Source organism: Schistocerca piceifrons, unplaced genomic scaffold (assembly GCF_021461385.2).
Source record: "Schistocerca piceifrons isolate TAMUIC-IGC-003096 unplaced genomic scaffold, iqSchPice1.1 HiC_scaffold_673, whole genome shotgun sequence".
Classification (NCBI taxonomy): domain Eukaryota; kingdom Metazoa; phylum Arthropoda; class Insecta; order Orthoptera; family Acrididae; genus Schistocerca; species Schistocerca piceifrons.
This window is the reverse complement of record NW_025728919.1, coordinates 1-14,877: the sequence shown is the minus strand read 5'-3', so window position 1 is coordinate 14,877 and position 14,877 is coordinate 1. Positions and strand designations below refer to the sequence as shown.

General features: G+C 55.1%; 35 non-coding genes across 35 annotated transcripts; 28 read left to right on the top strand and 7 right to left on the bottom strand.

Moving 5' to 3' along the window:
- Positions 1-57: 57 nt before the first annotated feature.
- Positions 58-130, top strand: Trnam-cau. Its single transcript has one exon. It is a non-coding gene; the product is annotated as a tRNA-Met (tRNA).
- A 305-nt stretch (positions 131-435) lies between these two features.
- Positions 436-507, top strand: Trnae-uuc. The gene has a single exon. It is a non-coding gene; the product is annotated as a tRNA-Glu (tRNA).
- A 198-nt stretch (positions 508-705) lies between these two features.
- On the top strand, positions 706-779 carry Trnai-aau. Its single transcript has one exon. It is a non-coding gene; the product is annotated as a tRNA-Ile (tRNA).
- Positions 780-1,377: 598 nt separating this feature from the next.
- Positions 1,378-1,449, bottom strand: Trnag-ucc. The gene has a single exon. It is a non-coding gene; the product is annotated as a tRNA-Gly (tRNA).
- Positions 1,450-1,774: 325 nt separating this feature from the next.
- Positions 1,775-1,845, top strand: Trnag-gcc. Its single transcript has one exon. It is a non-coding gene; the product is annotated as a tRNA-Gly (tRNA).
- Positions 1,846-2,225: 380 nt separating this feature from the next.
- Positions 2,226-2,298, top strand: Trnam-cau. Its single transcript has one exon. It is a non-coding gene; the product is annotated as a tRNA-Met (tRNA).
- A 305-nt stretch (positions 2,299-2,603) lies between these two features.
- Trnae-uuc lies at positions 2,604-2,675 on the top strand. Its single transcript has one exon. It is a non-coding gene; the product is annotated as a tRNA-Glu (tRNA).
- Positions 2,676-2,873: 198 nt separating this feature from the next.
- Positions 2,874-2,947, top strand: Trnai-aau. The gene has a single exon. It is a non-coding gene; the product is annotated as a tRNA-Ile (tRNA).
- Positions 2,948-3,545: 598 nt separating this feature from the next.
- On the bottom strand, positions 3,546-3,617 carry Trnag-ucc. Its single transcript has one exon. It is a non-coding gene; the product is annotated as a tRNA-Gly (tRNA).
- A 325-nt stretch (positions 3,618-3,942) lies between these two features.
- Trnag-gcc lies at positions 3,943-4,013 on the top strand. Its single transcript has one exon. It is a non-coding gene; the product is annotated as a tRNA-Gly (tRNA).
- Positions 4,014-4,393: 380 nt separating this feature from the next.
- Trnam-cau lies at positions 4,394-4,466 on the top strand. The gene has a single exon. It is a non-coding gene; the product is annotated as a tRNA-Met (tRNA).
- Positions 4,467-4,771: 305 nt separating this feature from the next.
- Trnae-uuc lies at positions 4,772-4,843 on the top strand. The gene has a single exon. It is a non-coding gene; the product is annotated as a tRNA-Glu (tRNA).
- A 198-nt stretch (positions 4,844-5,041) lies between these two features.
- Trnai-aau lies at positions 5,042-5,115 on the top strand. Its single transcript has one exon. It is a non-coding gene; the product is annotated as a tRNA-Ile (tRNA).
- Positions 5,116-5,713: 598 nt separating this feature from the next.
- Trnag-ucc lies at positions 5,714-5,785 on the bottom strand. The gene has a single exon. It is a non-coding gene; the product is annotated as a tRNA-Gly (tRNA).
- A 325-nt stretch (positions 5,786-6,110) lies between these two features.
- Positions 6,111-6,181, top strand: Trnag-gcc. Its single transcript has one exon. It is a non-coding gene; the product is annotated as a tRNA-Gly (tRNA).
- Positions 6,182-6,561: 380 nt separating this feature from the next.
- On the top strand, positions 6,562-6,634 carry Trnam-cau. The gene has a single exon. It is a non-coding gene; the product is annotated as a tRNA-Met (tRNA).
- Positions 6,635-6,939: 305 nt separating this feature from the next.
- Trnae-uuc lies at positions 6,940-7,011 on the top strand. Its single transcript has one exon. It is a non-coding gene; the product is annotated as a tRNA-Glu (tRNA).
- A 198-nt stretch (positions 7,012-7,209) lies between these two features.
- On the top strand, positions 7,210-7,283 carry Trnai-aau. The gene has a single exon. It is a non-coding gene; the product is annotated as a tRNA-Ile (tRNA).
- Positions 7,284-7,881: 598 nt separating this feature from the next.
- Positions 7,882-7,953, bottom strand: Trnag-ucc. The gene has a single exon. It is a non-coding gene; the product is annotated as a tRNA-Gly (tRNA).
- A 325-nt stretch (positions 7,954-8,278) lies between these two features.
- Trnag-gcc lies at positions 8,279-8,349 on the top strand. Its single transcript has one exon. It is a non-coding gene; the product is annotated as a tRNA-Gly (tRNA).
- Positions 8,350-8,729: 380 nt separating this feature from the next.
- Positions 8,730-8,802, top strand: Trnam-cau. Its single transcript has one exon. It is a non-coding gene; the product is annotated as a tRNA-Met (tRNA).
- A 305-nt stretch (positions 8,803-9,107) lies between these two features.
- On the top strand, positions 9,108-9,179 carry Trnae-uuc. The gene has a single exon. It is a non-coding gene; the product is annotated as a tRNA-Glu (tRNA).
- Positions 9,180-9,377: 198 nt separating this feature from the next.
- Trnai-aau lies at positions 9,378-9,451 on the top strand. Its single transcript has one exon. It is a non-coding gene; the product is annotated as a tRNA-Ile (tRNA).
- Positions 9,452-10,049: 598 nt separating this feature from the next.
- Trnag-ucc lies at positions 10,050-10,121 on the bottom strand. The gene has a single exon. It is a non-coding gene; the product is annotated as a tRNA-Gly (tRNA).
- Positions 10,122-10,445: 324 nt separating this feature from the next.
- Positions 10,446-10,516, top strand: Trnag-gcc. Its single transcript has one exon. It is a non-coding gene; the product is annotated as a tRNA-Gly (tRNA).
- Positions 10,517-10,896: 380 nt separating this feature from the next.
- Positions 10,897-10,969, top strand: Trnam-cau. Its single transcript has one exon. It is a non-coding gene; the product is annotated as a tRNA-Met (tRNA).
- A 304-nt stretch (positions 10,970-11,273) lies between these two features.
- On the top strand, positions 11,274-11,345 carry Trnae-uuc. Its single transcript has one exon. It is a non-coding gene; the product is annotated as a tRNA-Glu (tRNA).
- Positions 11,346-11,544: 199 nt separating this feature from the next.
- Trnai-aau lies at positions 11,545-11,618 on the top strand. Its single transcript has one exon. It is a non-coding gene; the product is annotated as a tRNA-Ile (tRNA).
- A 598-nt stretch (positions 11,619-12,216) lies between these two features.
- On the bottom strand, positions 12,217-12,288 carry Trnag-ucc. The gene has a single exon. It is a non-coding gene; the product is annotated as a tRNA-Gly (tRNA).
- Positions 12,289-12,613: 325 nt separating this feature from the next.
- On the top strand, positions 12,614-12,684 carry Trnag-gcc. The gene has a single exon. It is a non-coding gene; the product is annotated as a tRNA-Gly (tRNA).
- Positions 12,685-13,064: 380 nt separating this feature from the next.
- On the top strand, positions 13,065-13,137 carry Trnam-cau. Its single transcript has one exon. It is a non-coding gene; the product is annotated as a tRNA-Met (tRNA).
- A 306-nt stretch (positions 13,138-13,443) lies between these two features.
- Trnae-uuc lies at positions 13,444-13,515 on the top strand. The gene has a single exon. It is a non-coding gene; the product is annotated as a tRNA-Glu (tRNA).
- Positions 13,516-13,712: 197 nt separating this feature from the next.
- Positions 13,713-13,786, top strand: Trnai-aau. The gene has a single exon. It is a non-coding gene; the product is annotated as a tRNA-Ile (tRNA).
- Positions 13,787-14,384: 598 nt separating this feature from the next.
- Positions 14,385-14,456, bottom strand: Trnag-ucc. The gene has a single exon. It is a non-coding gene; the product is annotated as a tRNA-Gly (tRNA).
- A 325-nt stretch (positions 14,457-14,781) lies between these two features.
- Trnag-gcc lies at positions 14,782-14,851 on the top strand. Its single transcript has one exon. It is a non-coding gene; the product is annotated as a tRNA-Gly (tRNA).
- The last annotated feature ends 26 nt before the right edge of the window (positions 14,852-14,877 follow it).

Below are 14,877 nucleotides of genomic sequence, written 5' to 3'. Positions count from 1 at the left end.
TACGTCTAATATTGGGTACGGTATTTACCCAGTTTCCAGGACCAGTGGTGCACCCGTGCCTCGGTAGCGCAGTAGGCAGCGCGTAAGTCTCATAATCTTAAGGTCGTGAGTTCGATCCTCACCCGGGGCATTTAATTTTCTGTGACTGATGGTGGCGCTGTTGCTAGGGCGCCAACGTAGTTCTTGTTTGTTATCCACAACGTTTCAACGCTTCAGCGGGAAAATGTTTACCTCCTGTTATTGCTACTTACAGCTTCCCTTTTCCTCTTCTCCCAGCAGAGCATGAAGCCAAAAGCATTGCTCTGCGGCGTTTGAGGTGCGCGCCTTGCCAGTCAGTCTGTGCAAAGATGCTCGCAAAGAGAGAAGGGCGCCGACGCGGCACTCGACACGAAATGCGACAAGCGACCGTACGAACGGTCGAACGAAACGGCCGCATCCGGTGTGGTCTAGTGGCTAGGATACCTGGCTTTCACCCAGGAGGCCCGGGTTCGATTCCCGGTACCGGAACGGAATTTTTTCCACACGAGTCGTGACAAGTTTGAGCTGTCCGAGCGGCCGTTTCCCGTCCTGCTCGCAATATAGCTACTGTTTCGTGACCGTCAGCAGAATATAGACTAGGGAAGCAGACGCACGACGACCATAGAAATGGTGTACGGCTTCATGCCACCCGTTTCCAGCGTAGGGCTGAGCAACTGCATCTGCTGGGGCCCGTTAGCTCAGTTGGTTAGAGCGTCGTGCTAATAACGCGAAGGTCGTGGGTTCGATCCCCCCACGGGCCACTACTCTTTTACTACTACGAAAAGGCAGCGCCGATTTCAGCTGGCGAGTGTGATGACCAAAAGATCATCACCCTGCGTGGAAGTTGACAGAGGATCCGAACCCGACTCGTCGGGAAGCGCTACATCATTCACTCGGCAATGGCCATAATATCTTGAATACACTGGTTCTCAACCGATAAAGAGAAAATGAAAGAAAATGTCCGATTGCCGATGCGCAACCACTTTGGCCCCTGTCAGTACTTGGGCGGGTGAGCGCATGGGAACACAGGGTACTATTGGCAGTTTTACTTCCTATTTTTGTTTCTCCTTAGTTTTCGGAGCTGCAGCCCGATTCGGTCAGGGAGACGCCACCGTGAAATGAAGGGGGCGTGCTGTGTGTCCATCGCCTAGCCTCACCTCTCTTTACCTCTCTCAGTCGTTTCTCGTGCTTGTCGTTTTGATATAGGCCGATTTGAGAGCGTCAGCTCTCGCGTCAGCCGAGCAAAGTCGAGACAAGTCGAGACACACTAAGGGCTGGTATGCAGCGAGTAGGAGGCCGGAAAAACAATAATTTAAGAGCGCGTGGCAAAAGTACTCATACGCGAAATTAAAAGCCTGCTGCGGTGGCCGGGAATCGAACCCGGATCAACTGCTTGGAAGGCAACTATGCTGACCATTACACCACCACCGCACAAGCGAGCGCCCCGCCTCCGCGCTGTGTCGGCTTCCCGCCTGTCGGCAGCGGCCGAAGGTGATCGTACCTGGCAGGCGCATTTCGAGGTAGGCTAGGGGAGCACATCCAGACGCATTCGGACAGCGTATCCGCGCACATTTCGCATCCTTTGGCAAGAGTCGGCGCCGGCGAGGACCGCGTTCTGGCGGCATTTTTAAGCAGTGCAGTGCAGGATTCAGCGTCTGCAGCATCTTCTCCACAGAATGCTACGGCGCTTGACGGCAGTCCCACTTTCCCTTGAGACATCTGCTCGGGAAGCAGCGTGAAGTTGCCGCTGGCCCCAGCATCGGTGGTTCAGTGGTAGAATGCTCGCCTGCCACGCGGGCGGCCCGGGTTCGATTCCCGGCCGATGCATCATTTTGCTTTTCCCGCGATAATGCTGCCGTGTGGCTTGCGCGCTTGAGATGCACGATCCGCAAGAATATATAGCTGGATTCCCTTGAGAAGAACCGAGAACGCAGCACTCGCCGGTCCCCACTAGGACGCTCGCATGATGTTCTGCAGACTAGCGTCGGCTTGGCCTCACAAGTTGCTGTGTCCAGGTGCCTCCGAGGCACTGAGCTTTAACGACAAGGAGTGCTGCCTATCGTTGCAACAGCTGCAGCAACACCGCAATCAACTGGGCCGGCAGTGCGCGTGTAGCAACAGAACACGTTACCCAGGAAGTACAGTGTCTCTACGTCTAATATTGGGTACGGTATTTACCCAGTTTCCAGGACCAGTGGTGCACCCGTGCCTCGGTAGCGCAGTAGGCAGCGCGTAAGTCTCATAATCTTAAGGTCGTGAGTTCGATCCTCACCCGGGGCATTTAATTTTCTGTGACTGATGGTGGCGCTGTTGCTAGGGCGCCAACGTAGTTCTTGTTTGTTATCCACAACGTTTCAACGCTTCAGCGGGAAAATGTTTACCTCCTGTTATTGCTACTTACAGCTTCCCTTTTCCTCTTCTCCCAGCAGAGCATGAAGCCAAAAGCATTGCTCTGCGGCGTTTGAGGTGCGCGCCTTGCCAGTCAGTCTGTGCAAAGATGCTCGCAAAGAGAGAAGGGCGCCGACGCGGCACTCGACACGAAATGCGACAAGCGACCGTACGAACGGTCGAACGAAACGGCCGCATCCGGTGTGGTCTAGTGGCTAGGATACCTGGCTTTCACCCAGGAGGCCCGGGTTCGATTCCCGGTACCGGAACGGAATTTTTTCCACACGAGTCGTGACAAGTTTGAGCTGTCCGAGCGGCCGTTTCCCGTCCTGCTCGCAATATAGCTACTGTTTCGTGACCGTCAGCAGAATATAGACTAGGGAAGCAGACGCACGACGACCATAGAAATGGTGTACGGCTTCATGCCACCCGTTTCCAGCGTAGGGCTGAGCAACTGCATCTGCTGGGGCCCGTTAGCTCAGTTGGTTAGAGCGTCGTGCTAATAACGCGAAGGTCGTGGGTTCGATCCCCCCACGGGCCACTACTCTTTTACTACTACGAAAAGGCAGCGCCGATTTCAGCTGGCGAGTGTGATGACCAAAAGATCATCACCCTGCGTGGAAGTTGACAGAGGATCCGAACCCGACTCGTCGGGAAGCGCTACATCATTCACTCGGCAATGGCCATAATATCTTGAATACACTGGTTCTCAACCGATAAAGAGAAAATGAAAGAAAATGTCCGATTGCCGATGCGCAACCACTTTGGCCCCTGTCAGTACTTGGGCGGGTGAGCGCATGGGAACACAGGGTACTATTGGCAGTTTTACTTCCTATTTTTGTTTCTCCTTAGTTTTCGGAGCTGCAGCCCGATTCGGTCAGGGAGACGCCACCGTGAAATGAAGGGGGCGTGCTGTGTGTCCATCGCCTAGCCTCACCTCTCTTTACCTCTCTCAGTCGTTTCTCGTGCTTGTCGTTTTGATATAGGCCGATTTGAGAGCGTCAGCTCTCGCGTCAGCCGAGCAAAGTCGAGACAAGTCGAGACACACTAAGGGCTGGTATGCAGCGAGTAGGAGGCCGGAAAAACAATAATTTAAGAGCGCGTGGCAAAAGTACTCATACGCGAAATTAAAAGCCTGCTGCGGTGGCCGGGAATCGAACCCGGATCAACTGCTTGGAAGGCAACTATGCTGACCATTACACCACCACCGCACAAGCGAGCGCCCCGCCTCCGCGCTGTGTCGGCTTCCCGCCTGTCGGCAGCGGCCGAAGGTGATCGTACCTGGCAGGCGCATTTCGAGGTAGGCTAGGGGAGCACATCCAGACGCATTCGGACAGCGTATCCGCGCACATTTCGCATCCTTTGGCAAGAGTCGGCGCCGGCGAGGACCGCGTTCTGGCGGCATTTTTAAGCAGTGCAGTGCAGGATTCAGCGTCTGCAGCATCTTCTCCACAGAATGCTACGGCGCTTGACGGCAGTCCCACTTTCCCTTGAGACATCTGCTCGGGAAGCAGCGTGAAGTTGCCGCTGGCCCCAGCATCGGTGGTTCAGTGGTAGAATGCTCGCCTGCCACGCGGGCGGCCCGGGTTCGATTCCCGGCCGATGCATCATTTTGCTTTTCCCGCGATAATGCTGCCGTGTGGCTTGCGCGCTTGAGATGCACGATCCGCAAGAATATATAGCTGGATTCCCTTGAGAAGAACCGAGAACGCAGCACTCGCCGGTCCCCACTAGGACGCTCGCATGATGTTCTGCAGACTAGCGTCGGCTTGGCCTCACAAGTTGCTGTGTCCAGGTGCCTCCGAGGCACTGAGCTTTAACGACAAGGAGTGCTGCCTATCGTTGCAACAGCTGCAGCAACACCGCAATCAACTGGGCCGGCAGTGCGCGTGTAGCAACAGAACACGTTACCCAGGAAGTACAGTGTCTCTACGTCTAATATTGGGTACGGTATTTACCCAGTTTCCAGGACCAGTGGTGCACCCGTGCCTCGGTAGCGCAGTAGGCAGCGCGTAAGTCTCATAATCTTAAGGTCGTGAGTTCGATCCTCACCCGGGGCATTTAATTTTCTGTGACTGATGGTGGCGCTGTTGCTAGGGCGCCAACGTAGTTCTTGTTTGTTATCCACAACGTTTCAACGCTTCAGCGGGAAAATGTTTACCTCCTGTTATTGCTACTTACAGCTTCCCTTTTCCTCTTCTCCCAGCAGAGCATGAAGCCAAAAGCATTGCTCTGCGGCGTTTGAGGTGCGCGCCTTGCCAGTCAGTCTGTGCAAAGATGCTCGCAAAGAGAGAAGGGCGCCGACGCGGCACTCGACACGAAATGCGACAAGCGACCGTACGAACGGTCGAACGAAACGGCCGCATCCGGTGTGGTCTAGTGGCTAGGATACCTGGCTTTCACCCAGGAGGCCCGGGTTCGATTCCCGGTACCGGAACGGAATTTTTTCCACACGAGTCGTGACAAGTTTGAGCTGTCCGAGCGGCCGTTTCCCGTCCTGCTCGCAATATAGCTACTGTTTCGTGACCGTCAGCAGAATATAGACTAGGGAAGCAGACGCACGACGACCATAGAAATGGTGTACGGCTTCATGCCACCCGTTTCCAGCGTAGGGCTGAGCAACTGCATCTGCTGGGGCCCGTTAGCTCAGTTGGTTAGAGCGTCGTGCTAATAACGCGAAGGTCGTGGGTTCGATCCCCCCACGGGCCACTACTCTTTTACTACTACGAAAAGGCAGCGCCGATTTCAGCTGGCGAGTGTGATGACCAAAAGATCATCACCCTGCGTGGAAGTTGACAGAGGATCCGAACCCGACTCGTCGGGAAGCGCTACATCATTCACTCGGCAATGGCCATAATATCTTGAATACACTGGTTCTCAACCGATAAAGAGAAAATGAAAGAAAATGTCCGATTGCCGATGCGCAACCACTTTGGCCCCTGTCAGTACTTGGGCGGGTGAGCGCATGGGAACACAGGGTACTATTGGCAGTTTTACTTCCTATTTTTGTTTCTCCTTAGTTTTCGGAGCTGCAGCCCGATTCGGTCAGGGAGACGCCACCGTGAAATGAAGGGGGCGTGCTGTGTGTCCATCGCCTAGCCTCACCTCTCTTTACCTCTCTCAGTCGTTTCTCGTGCTTGTCGTTTTGATATAGGCCGATTTGAGAGCGTCAGCTCTCGCGTCAGCCGAGCAAAGTCGAGACAAGTCGAGACACACTAAGGGCTGGTATGCAGCGAGTAGGAGGCCGGAAAAACAATAATTTAAGAGCGCGTGGCAAAAGTACTCATACGCGAAATTAAAAGCCTGCTGCGGTGGCCGGGAATCGAACCCGGATCAACTGCTTGGAAGGCAACTATGCTGACCATTACACCACCACCGCACAAGCGAGCGCCCCGCCTCCGCGCTGTGTCGGCTTCCCGCCTGTCGGCAGCGGCCGAAGGTGATCGTACCTGGCAGGCGCATTTCGAGGTAGGCTAGGGGAGCACATCCAGACGCATTCGGACAGCGTATCCGCGCACATTTCGCATCCTTTGGCAAGAGTCGGCGCCGGCGAGGACCGCGTTCTGGCGGCATTTTTAAGCAGTGCAGTGCAGGATTCAGCGTCTGCAGCATCTTCTCCACAGAATGCTACGGCGCTTGACGGCAGTCCCACTTTCCCTTGAGACATCTGCTCGGGAAGCAGCGTGAAGTTGCCGCTGGCCCCAGCATCGGTGGTTCAGTGGTAGAATGCTCGCCTGCCACGCGGGCGGCCCGGGTTCGATTCCCGGCCGATGCATCATTTTGCTTTTCCCGCGATAATGCTGCCGTGTGGCTTGCGCGCTTGAGATGCACGATCCGCAAGAATATATAGCTGGATTCCCTTGAGAAGAACCGAGAACGCAGCACTCGCCGGTCCCCACTAGGACGCTCGCATGATGTTCTGCAGACTAGCGTCGGCTTGGCCTCACAAGTTGCTGTGTCCAGGTGCCTCCGAGGCACTGAGCTTTAACGACAAGGAGTGCTGCCTATCGTTGCAACAGCTGCAGCAACACCGCAATCAACTGGGCCGGCAGTGCGCGTGTAGCAACAGAACACGTTACCCAGGAAGTACAGTGTCTCTACGTCTAATATTGGGTACGGTATTTACCCAGTTTCCAGGACCAGTGGTGCACCCGTGCCTCGGTAGCGCAGTAGGCAGCGCGTAAGTCTCATAATCTTAAGGTCGTGAGTTCGATCCTCACCCGGGGCATTTAATTTTCTGTGACTGATGGTGGCGCTGTTGCTAGGGCGCCAACGTAGTTCTTGTTTGTTATCCACAACGTTTCAACGCTTCAGCGGGAAAATGTTTACCTCCTGTTATTGCTACTTACAGCTTCCCTTTTCCTCTTCTCCCAGCAGAGCATGAAGCCAAAAGCATTGCTCTGCGGCGTTTGAGGTGCGCGCCTTGCCAGTCAGTCTGTGCAAAGATGCTCGCAAAGAGAGAAGGGCGCCGACGCGGCACTCGACACGAAATGCGACAAGCGACCGTACGAACGGTCGAACGAAACGGCCGCATCCGGTGTGGTCTAGTGGCTAGGATACCTGGCTTTCACCCAGGAGGCCCGGGTTCGATTCCCGGTACCGGAACGGAATTTTTTCCACACGAGTCGTGACAAGTTTGAGCTGTCCGAGCGGCCGTTTCCCGTCCTGCTCGCAATATAGCTACTGTTTCGTGACCGTCAGCAGAATATAGACTAGGGAAGCAGACGCACGACGACCATAGAAATGGTGTACGGCTTCATGCCACCCGTTTCCAGCGTAGGGCTGAGCAACTGCATCTGCTGGGGCCCGTTAGCTCAGTTGGTTAGAGCGTCGTGCTAATAACGCGAAGGTCGTGGGTTCGATCCCCCCACGGGCCACTACTCTTTTACTACTACGAAAAGGCAGCGCCGATTTCAGCTGGCGAGTGTGATGACCAAAAGATCATCACCCTGCGTGGAAGTTGACAGAGGATCCGAACCCGACTCGTCGGGAAGCGCTACATCATTCACTCGGCAATGGCCATAATATCTTGAATACACTGGTTCTCAACCGATAAAGAGAAAATGAAAGAAAATGTCCGATTGCCGATGCGCAACCACTTTGGCCCCTGTCAGTACTTGGGCGGGTGAGCGCATGGGAACACAGGGTACTATTGGCAGTTTTACTTCCTATTTTTGTTTCTCCTTAGTTTTCGGAGCTGCAGCCCGATTCGGTCAGGGAGACGCCACCGTGAAATGAAGGGGGCGTGCTGTGTGTCCATCGCCTAGCCTCACCTCTCTTTACCTCTCTCAGTCGTTTCTCGTGCTTGTCGTTTTGATATAGGCCGATTTGAGAGCGTCAGCTCTCGCGTCAGCCGAGCAAAGTCGAGACAAGTCGAGACACACTAAGGGCTGGTATGCAGCGAGTAGGAGGCCGGAAAAACAATAATTTAAGAGCGCGTGGCAAAAGTACTCATACGCGAAATTAAAAGCCTGCTGCGGTGGCCGGGAATCGAACCCGGATCAACTGCTTGGAAGGCAACTATGCTGACCATTACACCACCACCGCACAAGCGAGCGCCCCGCCTCCGCGCTGTGTCGGCTTCCCGCCTGTCGGCAGCGGCCGAAGGTGATCGTACCTGGCAGGCGCATTTCGAGGTAGGCTAGGGGAGCACATCCAGACGCATTCGGACAGCGTATCCGCGCACATTTCGCATCCTTTGGCAAGAGTCGGCGCCGGCGAGGACCGCGTTCTGGCGGCATTTTTAAGCAGTGCAGTGCAGGATTCAGCGTCTGCAGCATCTTCTCCACAGAATGCTACGGCGCTTGACGGCAGTCCCACTTTCCCTTGAGACATCTGCTCGGGAAGCAGCGTGAAGTTGCCGCTGGCCCCAGCATCGGTGGTTCAGTGGTAGAATGCTCGCCTGCCACGCGGGCGGCCCGGGTTCGATTCCCGGCCGATGCATCATTTTGCTTTTCCCGCGATAATGCTGCCGTGTGGCTTGCGCGCTTGAGATGCACGATCCGCAAGAATATATAGCTGGATTCCCTTGAGAAGAACCGAGAACGCAGCACTCGCCGGTCCCCACTAGGACGCTCGCATGATGTTCTGCAGACTAGCGTCGGCTTGGCCTCACAAGTTGCTGTGTCCAGGTGCCTCCGAGGCACTGAGCTTTAACGACAAGGAGTGCTGCCTATCGTTGCAACAGCTGCAGCAACACCGCAATCAACTGGGCCGGCAGTGCGCGTGTAGCAACAGAACACGTTACCCAGGAAGTACAGTGTCTCTACGTCTAATATTGGGTACGGTATTTACCCAGTTTCCAGGACCAGTGGTGCACCCGTGCCTCGGTAGCGCAGTAGGCAGCGCGTAAGTCTCATAATCTTAAGGTCGTGAGTTCGATCCTCACCCGGGGCATTTAATTTTCTGTGACTGATGGTGGCGCTGTTGCTAGGGCGCCAACGTAGTTCTTGTTTGTTATCCACAACGTTTCAACGCTTCAGCGGGAAAATGTTTACCTCCTGTTATTGCTACTTACAGCTTCCCTTTTCCTCTTCTCCCAGCAGAGCATGAAGCCAAAAGCATTGCTCTGCGGCGTTTGAGGTGCGCGCCTTGCCAGTCAGTCTGTGCAAAGATGCTCGCAAAGAGAGAAGGGCGCCGACGCGGCACTCGACACGAAATGCGACAAGCGACCGTACGAACGGTCGAACGAAACGGCCGCATCCGGTGTGGTCTAGTGGCTAGGATACCTGGCTTTCACCCAGGAGGCCCGGGTTCGATTCCCGGTACCGGAACGGAATTTTTTCCACACGAGTCGTGACAAGTTTGAGCTGTCCGAGCGGCCGTTTCCCGTCCTGCTCGCAATATAGCTACTGTTTCGTGACCGTCAGCAGAATATAGACTAGGGAAGCAGACGCACGACGACCATAGAAATGGTGTACGGCTTCATGCCACCCGTTTCCAGCGTAGGGCTGAGCAACTGCATCTGCTGGGGCCCGTTAGCTCAGTTGGTTAGAGCGTCGTGCTAATAACGCGAAGGTCGTGGGTTCGATCCCCCCACGGGCCACTACTCTTTTACTACTACGAAAAGGCAGCGCCGATTTCAGCTGGCGAGTGTGATGACCAAAAGATCATCACCCTGCGTGGAAGTTGACAGAGGATCCGAACCCGACTCGTCGGGAAGCGCTACATCATTCACTCGGCAATGGCCATAATATCTTGAATACACTGGTTCTCAACCGATAAAGAGAAAATGAAAGAAAATGTCCGATTGCCGATGCGCAACCACTTTGGCCCCTGTCAGTACTTGGGCGGGTGAGCGCATGGGAACACAGGGTACTATTGGCAGTTTTACTTCCTATTTTTGTTTCTCCTTAGTTTTCGGAGCTGCAGCCCGATTCGGTCAGGGAGACGCCACCGTGAAATGAAGGGGGCGTGCTGTGTGTCCATCGCCTAGCCTCACCTCTCTTTACCTCTCTCAGTCGTTTCTCGTGCTTGTCGTTTTGATATAGGCCGATTTGAGAGCGTCAGCTCTCGCGTCAGCCGAGCAAAGTCGAGACAAGTCGAGACACACTAAGGGCTGGTATGCAGCGAGTAGGAGGCCGGAAAAACAATAATTTAAGAGCGCGTGGCAAAAGTACTCATACGCGAAATTAAAAGCCTGCTGCGGTGGCCGGGAATCGAACCCGGATCAACTGCTTGGAAGGCAACTATGCTGACCATTACACCACCACCGCACAAGCGAGCGCCCCGCCTCCGCGCTGTGTCGGCTTCCCGCCTGTCGGCAGCGGCCGAAGGTGATCGTACCTGGCAGGCGCATTTCGAGGTAGGCTAGGGGAGCACATCCAGACGCATTCGGACAGCGTATCCGCGCACATTTCGCATCCTTTGGCAAGAGTCGGCGCCGGCGAGGACCGCGTTCTGGCGGCATTTTTAAGCAGTGCAGTGCAGGATTCAGCGTCTGCAGCATCTTCTCACAGAATGCTACGGCGCTTGACGGCAGTCCCACTTTCCCTTGAGACATCTGCTCGGGAAGCAGCGTGAAGTTGCCGCTGGCCCCAGCATCGGTGGTTCAGTGGTAGAATGCTCGCCTGCCACGCGGGCGGCCCGGGTTCGATTCCCGGCCGATGCATCATTTTGCTTTTCCCGCGATAATGCTGCCGTGTGGCTTGCGCGCTTGAGATGCACGATCCGCAAGAATATATAGCTGGATTCCCTTGAGAAGAACCGAGAACGCAGCACTCGCCGGTCCCCACTAGGACGCTCGCATGATGTTCTGCAGACTAGCGTCGGCTTGGCCTCACAAGTTGCTGTGTCCAGGTGCCTCCGAGGCACTGAGCTTTAACGACAAGGAGTGCTGCCTATCGTTGCAACAGCTGCAGCAACACCGCAATCAACTGGGCCGGCAGTGCGCGTGTAGCAACAGAACACGTTACCCAGGAAGTACAGTGTCTCTACGTCTAATATTGGGTACGGTATTTACCCAGTTTCCAGGACCAGTGGTGCACCCGTGCCTCGGTAGCGCAGTAGGCAGCGCGTAAGTCTCATAATCTTAAGGTCGTGAGTTCGATCCTCACCCGGGGCATTTAATTTTCTGTGACTGATGGTGGCGCTGTTGCTAGGGCGCCAACGTAGTTCTTGTTTGTTATCCACAACGTTTCAACGCTTCAGCGGGAAAATGTTTACCTCCTGTTATTGCTACTTACAGCTTCCCTTTTCCTCTTCTCCCAGCAGAGCATGAAGCCAAAAGCATTGCTCTGCGGCGTTTGAGGTGCGCGCCTTGCCAGTCAGTCTGTGCAAAGATGCTCGCAAAGAGAGAAGGGCGCCGACGCGGCACTCGACACGAATGCGACAAGCGACCGTACGAACGGTCGAACGAAACGGCCGCATCCGGTGTGGTCTAGTGGCTAGGATACCTGGCTTTCACCCAGGAGGCCCGGGTTCGATTCCCGGTACCGGAACGGAATTTTTTTTCCACACGAGTCGTGACAAGTTTGAGCTGTCCGAGCGGCCGTTTCCCGTCCTGCTCGCAATATAGCTACTGTTTCGTGACCGTCAGCAGAATATAGACTAGGGAAGCAGACGCACGACGACCATAGAAATGGTGTACGGCTTCATGCCACCCGTTTCCAGCGTAGGGCTGAGCAACTGCATCTGCTGGGCCCGTTAGCTCAGTTGGTTAGAGCGTCGTGCTAATAACGCGAAGGTCGTGGGTTCGATCCCCCCACGGGCCACTACTCTTTTACTACTACGAAAAGGCAGCGCCGATTTCAGCTGGCGAGTGTGATGACCAAAAGATCATCACCCTGCGTGGAAGTTGACAGAGGATCCGAACCCGACTCGTCGGGAAGCGCTACATCATTCACTCGGCAATGGCCATAATATCTTGAATACACTGGTTCTCAACCGATAAAGAGAAAATGAAAGAAAATGTCCGATTGCCGATGCGCAACCACTTTGGCCCCTGTCAGTACTTGGGCGGGTGAGCGCATGGGAACACAGGGTACTATTGGCAGTTTTACTTCCTATTTTTGTTTCTCCTTAGTTTTCGGAGCTGCAGCCCGATTCGGTCAGGGAGACGCCACCGTGAAATGAAGGGGGCGTGCTGTGTGTCCATCGCCTAGCCTCACCTCTCTTTACCTCTCTCAGTCGTTTCTCGTGCTTGTCGTTTTGATATAGGCCGATTTGAGAGCGTCAGCTCTCGCGTCAGCCGAGCAAAGTCGAGACAAGTCGAGACACACTAAGGGCTGGTATGCAGCGAGTAGGAGGCCGGAAAAACAATAATTTAAGAGCGCGTGGCAAAAGTACTCATACGCGAAATTAAAAGCCTGCTGCGGTGGCCGGGAATCGAACCCGGATCAACTGCTTGGAAGGCAACTATGCTGACCATTACACCACCACCGCACAAGCGAGCGCCCCGCCTCCGCGCTGTGTCGGCTTCCCGCCTGTCGGCAGCGGCCGAAGGTGATCGTACCTGGCAGGCGCATTTCGAGGTAGGCTAGGGGAGCACATCCAGACGCATTCGGACAGCGTATCCGCGCACATTTCGCATCCTTTGGCAAGAGTCGGCGCCGGCGAGGACCGCGTTCTGGCGGCATTTTTAAGCAGTGCAGTGCAGGATTCAGCGTCTGCAGCATCTTCTCCACAGAATGCTACGGCGCTTGACGGCAGTCCCACTTTCCCTTGAGACATCTGCTCGGGAAGCAGCGTGAAGTTGCCGCTGGCCCCAGCATCGGTGGTTCAGTGGTAGAATGCTCGCCTGCCACGCGGGCGGCCCGGGTTCGATTCCCGGCCGATGCATCATTTTGCTTTTCCCGCGATAATGCTGCCGTGTGGCTTGCGCGCTTGAGATGCACGATCCGCAAGAATATATAGCTGGATTCCCTTGAGAAGAACCGAGAACGCAGCACTCGCCGGTCCCCACTAGGACGCTCGCATGATGTTCTGCAGACTAGCGTCGGCTTGGCCTCACAAGTTGCTGTGTCCAGGTGCCTCCGAGGCACTGAGCTTTAACGACAAGGAGTGCTGCCTATCGTTGCAACAGCTGCAGCAACACCGCAATCAACTGGGCCGGCAGTGCGCGTGTAGCAACAGAACACGTTACCCAGGAAGTACAGTGTCTCTACGTCTAATATTGGGTACGGTATTTACCCAGTTTCCAGGACCAGTGGTGCACCCGTGCCTCGGTAGCGCAGTAGGCAGCGCGTAAGTCTCATAATCTTAAGGTCGTGAGTTCGATCCTCACCCGGGGCATTTAATTTTCTGTGACTGATGGTGGCGCTGTTGCTAGGGCGCCAACGTAGTTCTTGTTTGTTATCCACAACGTTTCAACGCTTCAGCGGGAAAATGTTTACCTCCTGTTATTGCTACTTACAGCTTCCCTTTTCCTCTTCTCCCAGCAGAGCATGAAGCCAAAAGCATTGCTCTGCGGCGTTTGAGGTGCGCGCCTTGCCAGTCAGTCTGTGCAAAGATGCTCGCAAAGAGAGAAGGGCGCCGACGCGGCACTCGACACGAAATGCGACAAGCGACCGTACGAACGGTCCGAACGAAACGGCCGCATCCGGTGTGGTCTAGTGGCTAGGATACCTGGCTTTCACCCAGGAGGCCCGGGTTCGATTCCCGGTACCGGAACGGAATTTTTTCCACACGAGTCGTGACAAGTTTGAGCTGTCCGAGCGGCCGTTTCCCGTCCTGCTCGCAATATAGCTACTGTTTCGTGACCGTCAGCAGAATATAGACTAGGGAAGCAGACGCACGACGACCATAGAAATGGTGTACGGCTTCATGCCACCCGTTCCAGCGTAGGGCTGAGCAACTGCATCTGCTGGGGCCCGTTAGCTCAGTTGGTTAGAGCGTCGTGCTAATAACGCGAAGGTCGTGGGTTCGATCCCCCCACGGGCCACTACTCTTTTACTACTACGAAAAGGCAGCGCCGATTTCAGCTGGCGAGTGTGATGACCAAAAGATCATCACCCTGCGTGGAAGTTGACAGAGGATCCGAACCCGACTCGTCGGGAAGCGCTACATCATTCACTCGGCAATGGCCATAATATCTTGAATACACTGGTTCTCAACCGATAAAGAGAAAATGAAAGAAAATGTCCGATTGCCGATGCGCAACCACTTTGGCCCCTGTCAGTACTTGGGCGGGTGAGCGCATGGGAACACAGGGTACTATTGGCAGTTTTACTTCCTATTTTTGTTTCTCCTTAGTTTTCGGAGCTGCAGCCCGATTCGGTCAGGGAGACGCCACCGTGAAATGAAGGGGGCGTGCTGTGTGTCCATCGCCTAGCCTCACCTCTCTTTACCTCTCTCAGTCGTTTCTCGTGCTTGTCGTTTTGATATAGGCCGATTTGAGAGCGTCAGCTCTCGCGTCAGCCGAGCAAAGTCGAGACAAGTCGAGACACACTAAGGGCTGGTATGCAGCGAGTAGGAGGCCGGAAAAACAATAATTTAAGAGCGCGTGGCAAAAGTACTCATACGCGAAATTAAAAGCCTGCTGCGGTGGCCGGGAATCGAACCCGGATCAACTGCTTGGAAGGCAACTATGCTGACCATTACACCACCACCGCACAAGCGAGCGCCCCGCCTCCGCGCTGTGTCGGCTTCCCGCCTGTCGGCAGCGGCCGAAGGTGATCGTACCTGGCAGGCGCATTTCGAGGTAGGCTAGGGGAGCACATCCAGACGCATTCGGACAGCGTATCCGCGCACATTTCGCATCCTTTGGCAAGAGTCGGCGCCGGCGAGGACCGCGTTCTGGCGGCATTTTTAAGCAGTGCAGTGCAGGATTCAGCGTCTGCAGCATCTTCTCCACAGAATGCTACGGCGCTTGACGGCAGTCCCACTTTCCCTTGAGACATCTGCTCGGGAAGCAGCGTGAAGTTGCCGCTGGCCCCAGCATCGGTGGTTCAGTGGTAGAATGCTCGCCTGCCACGCGGGCGGCCCGGGTTCGATTCCGGCCGATGCATCATTTTGCTTTTCCCGCGATAATGC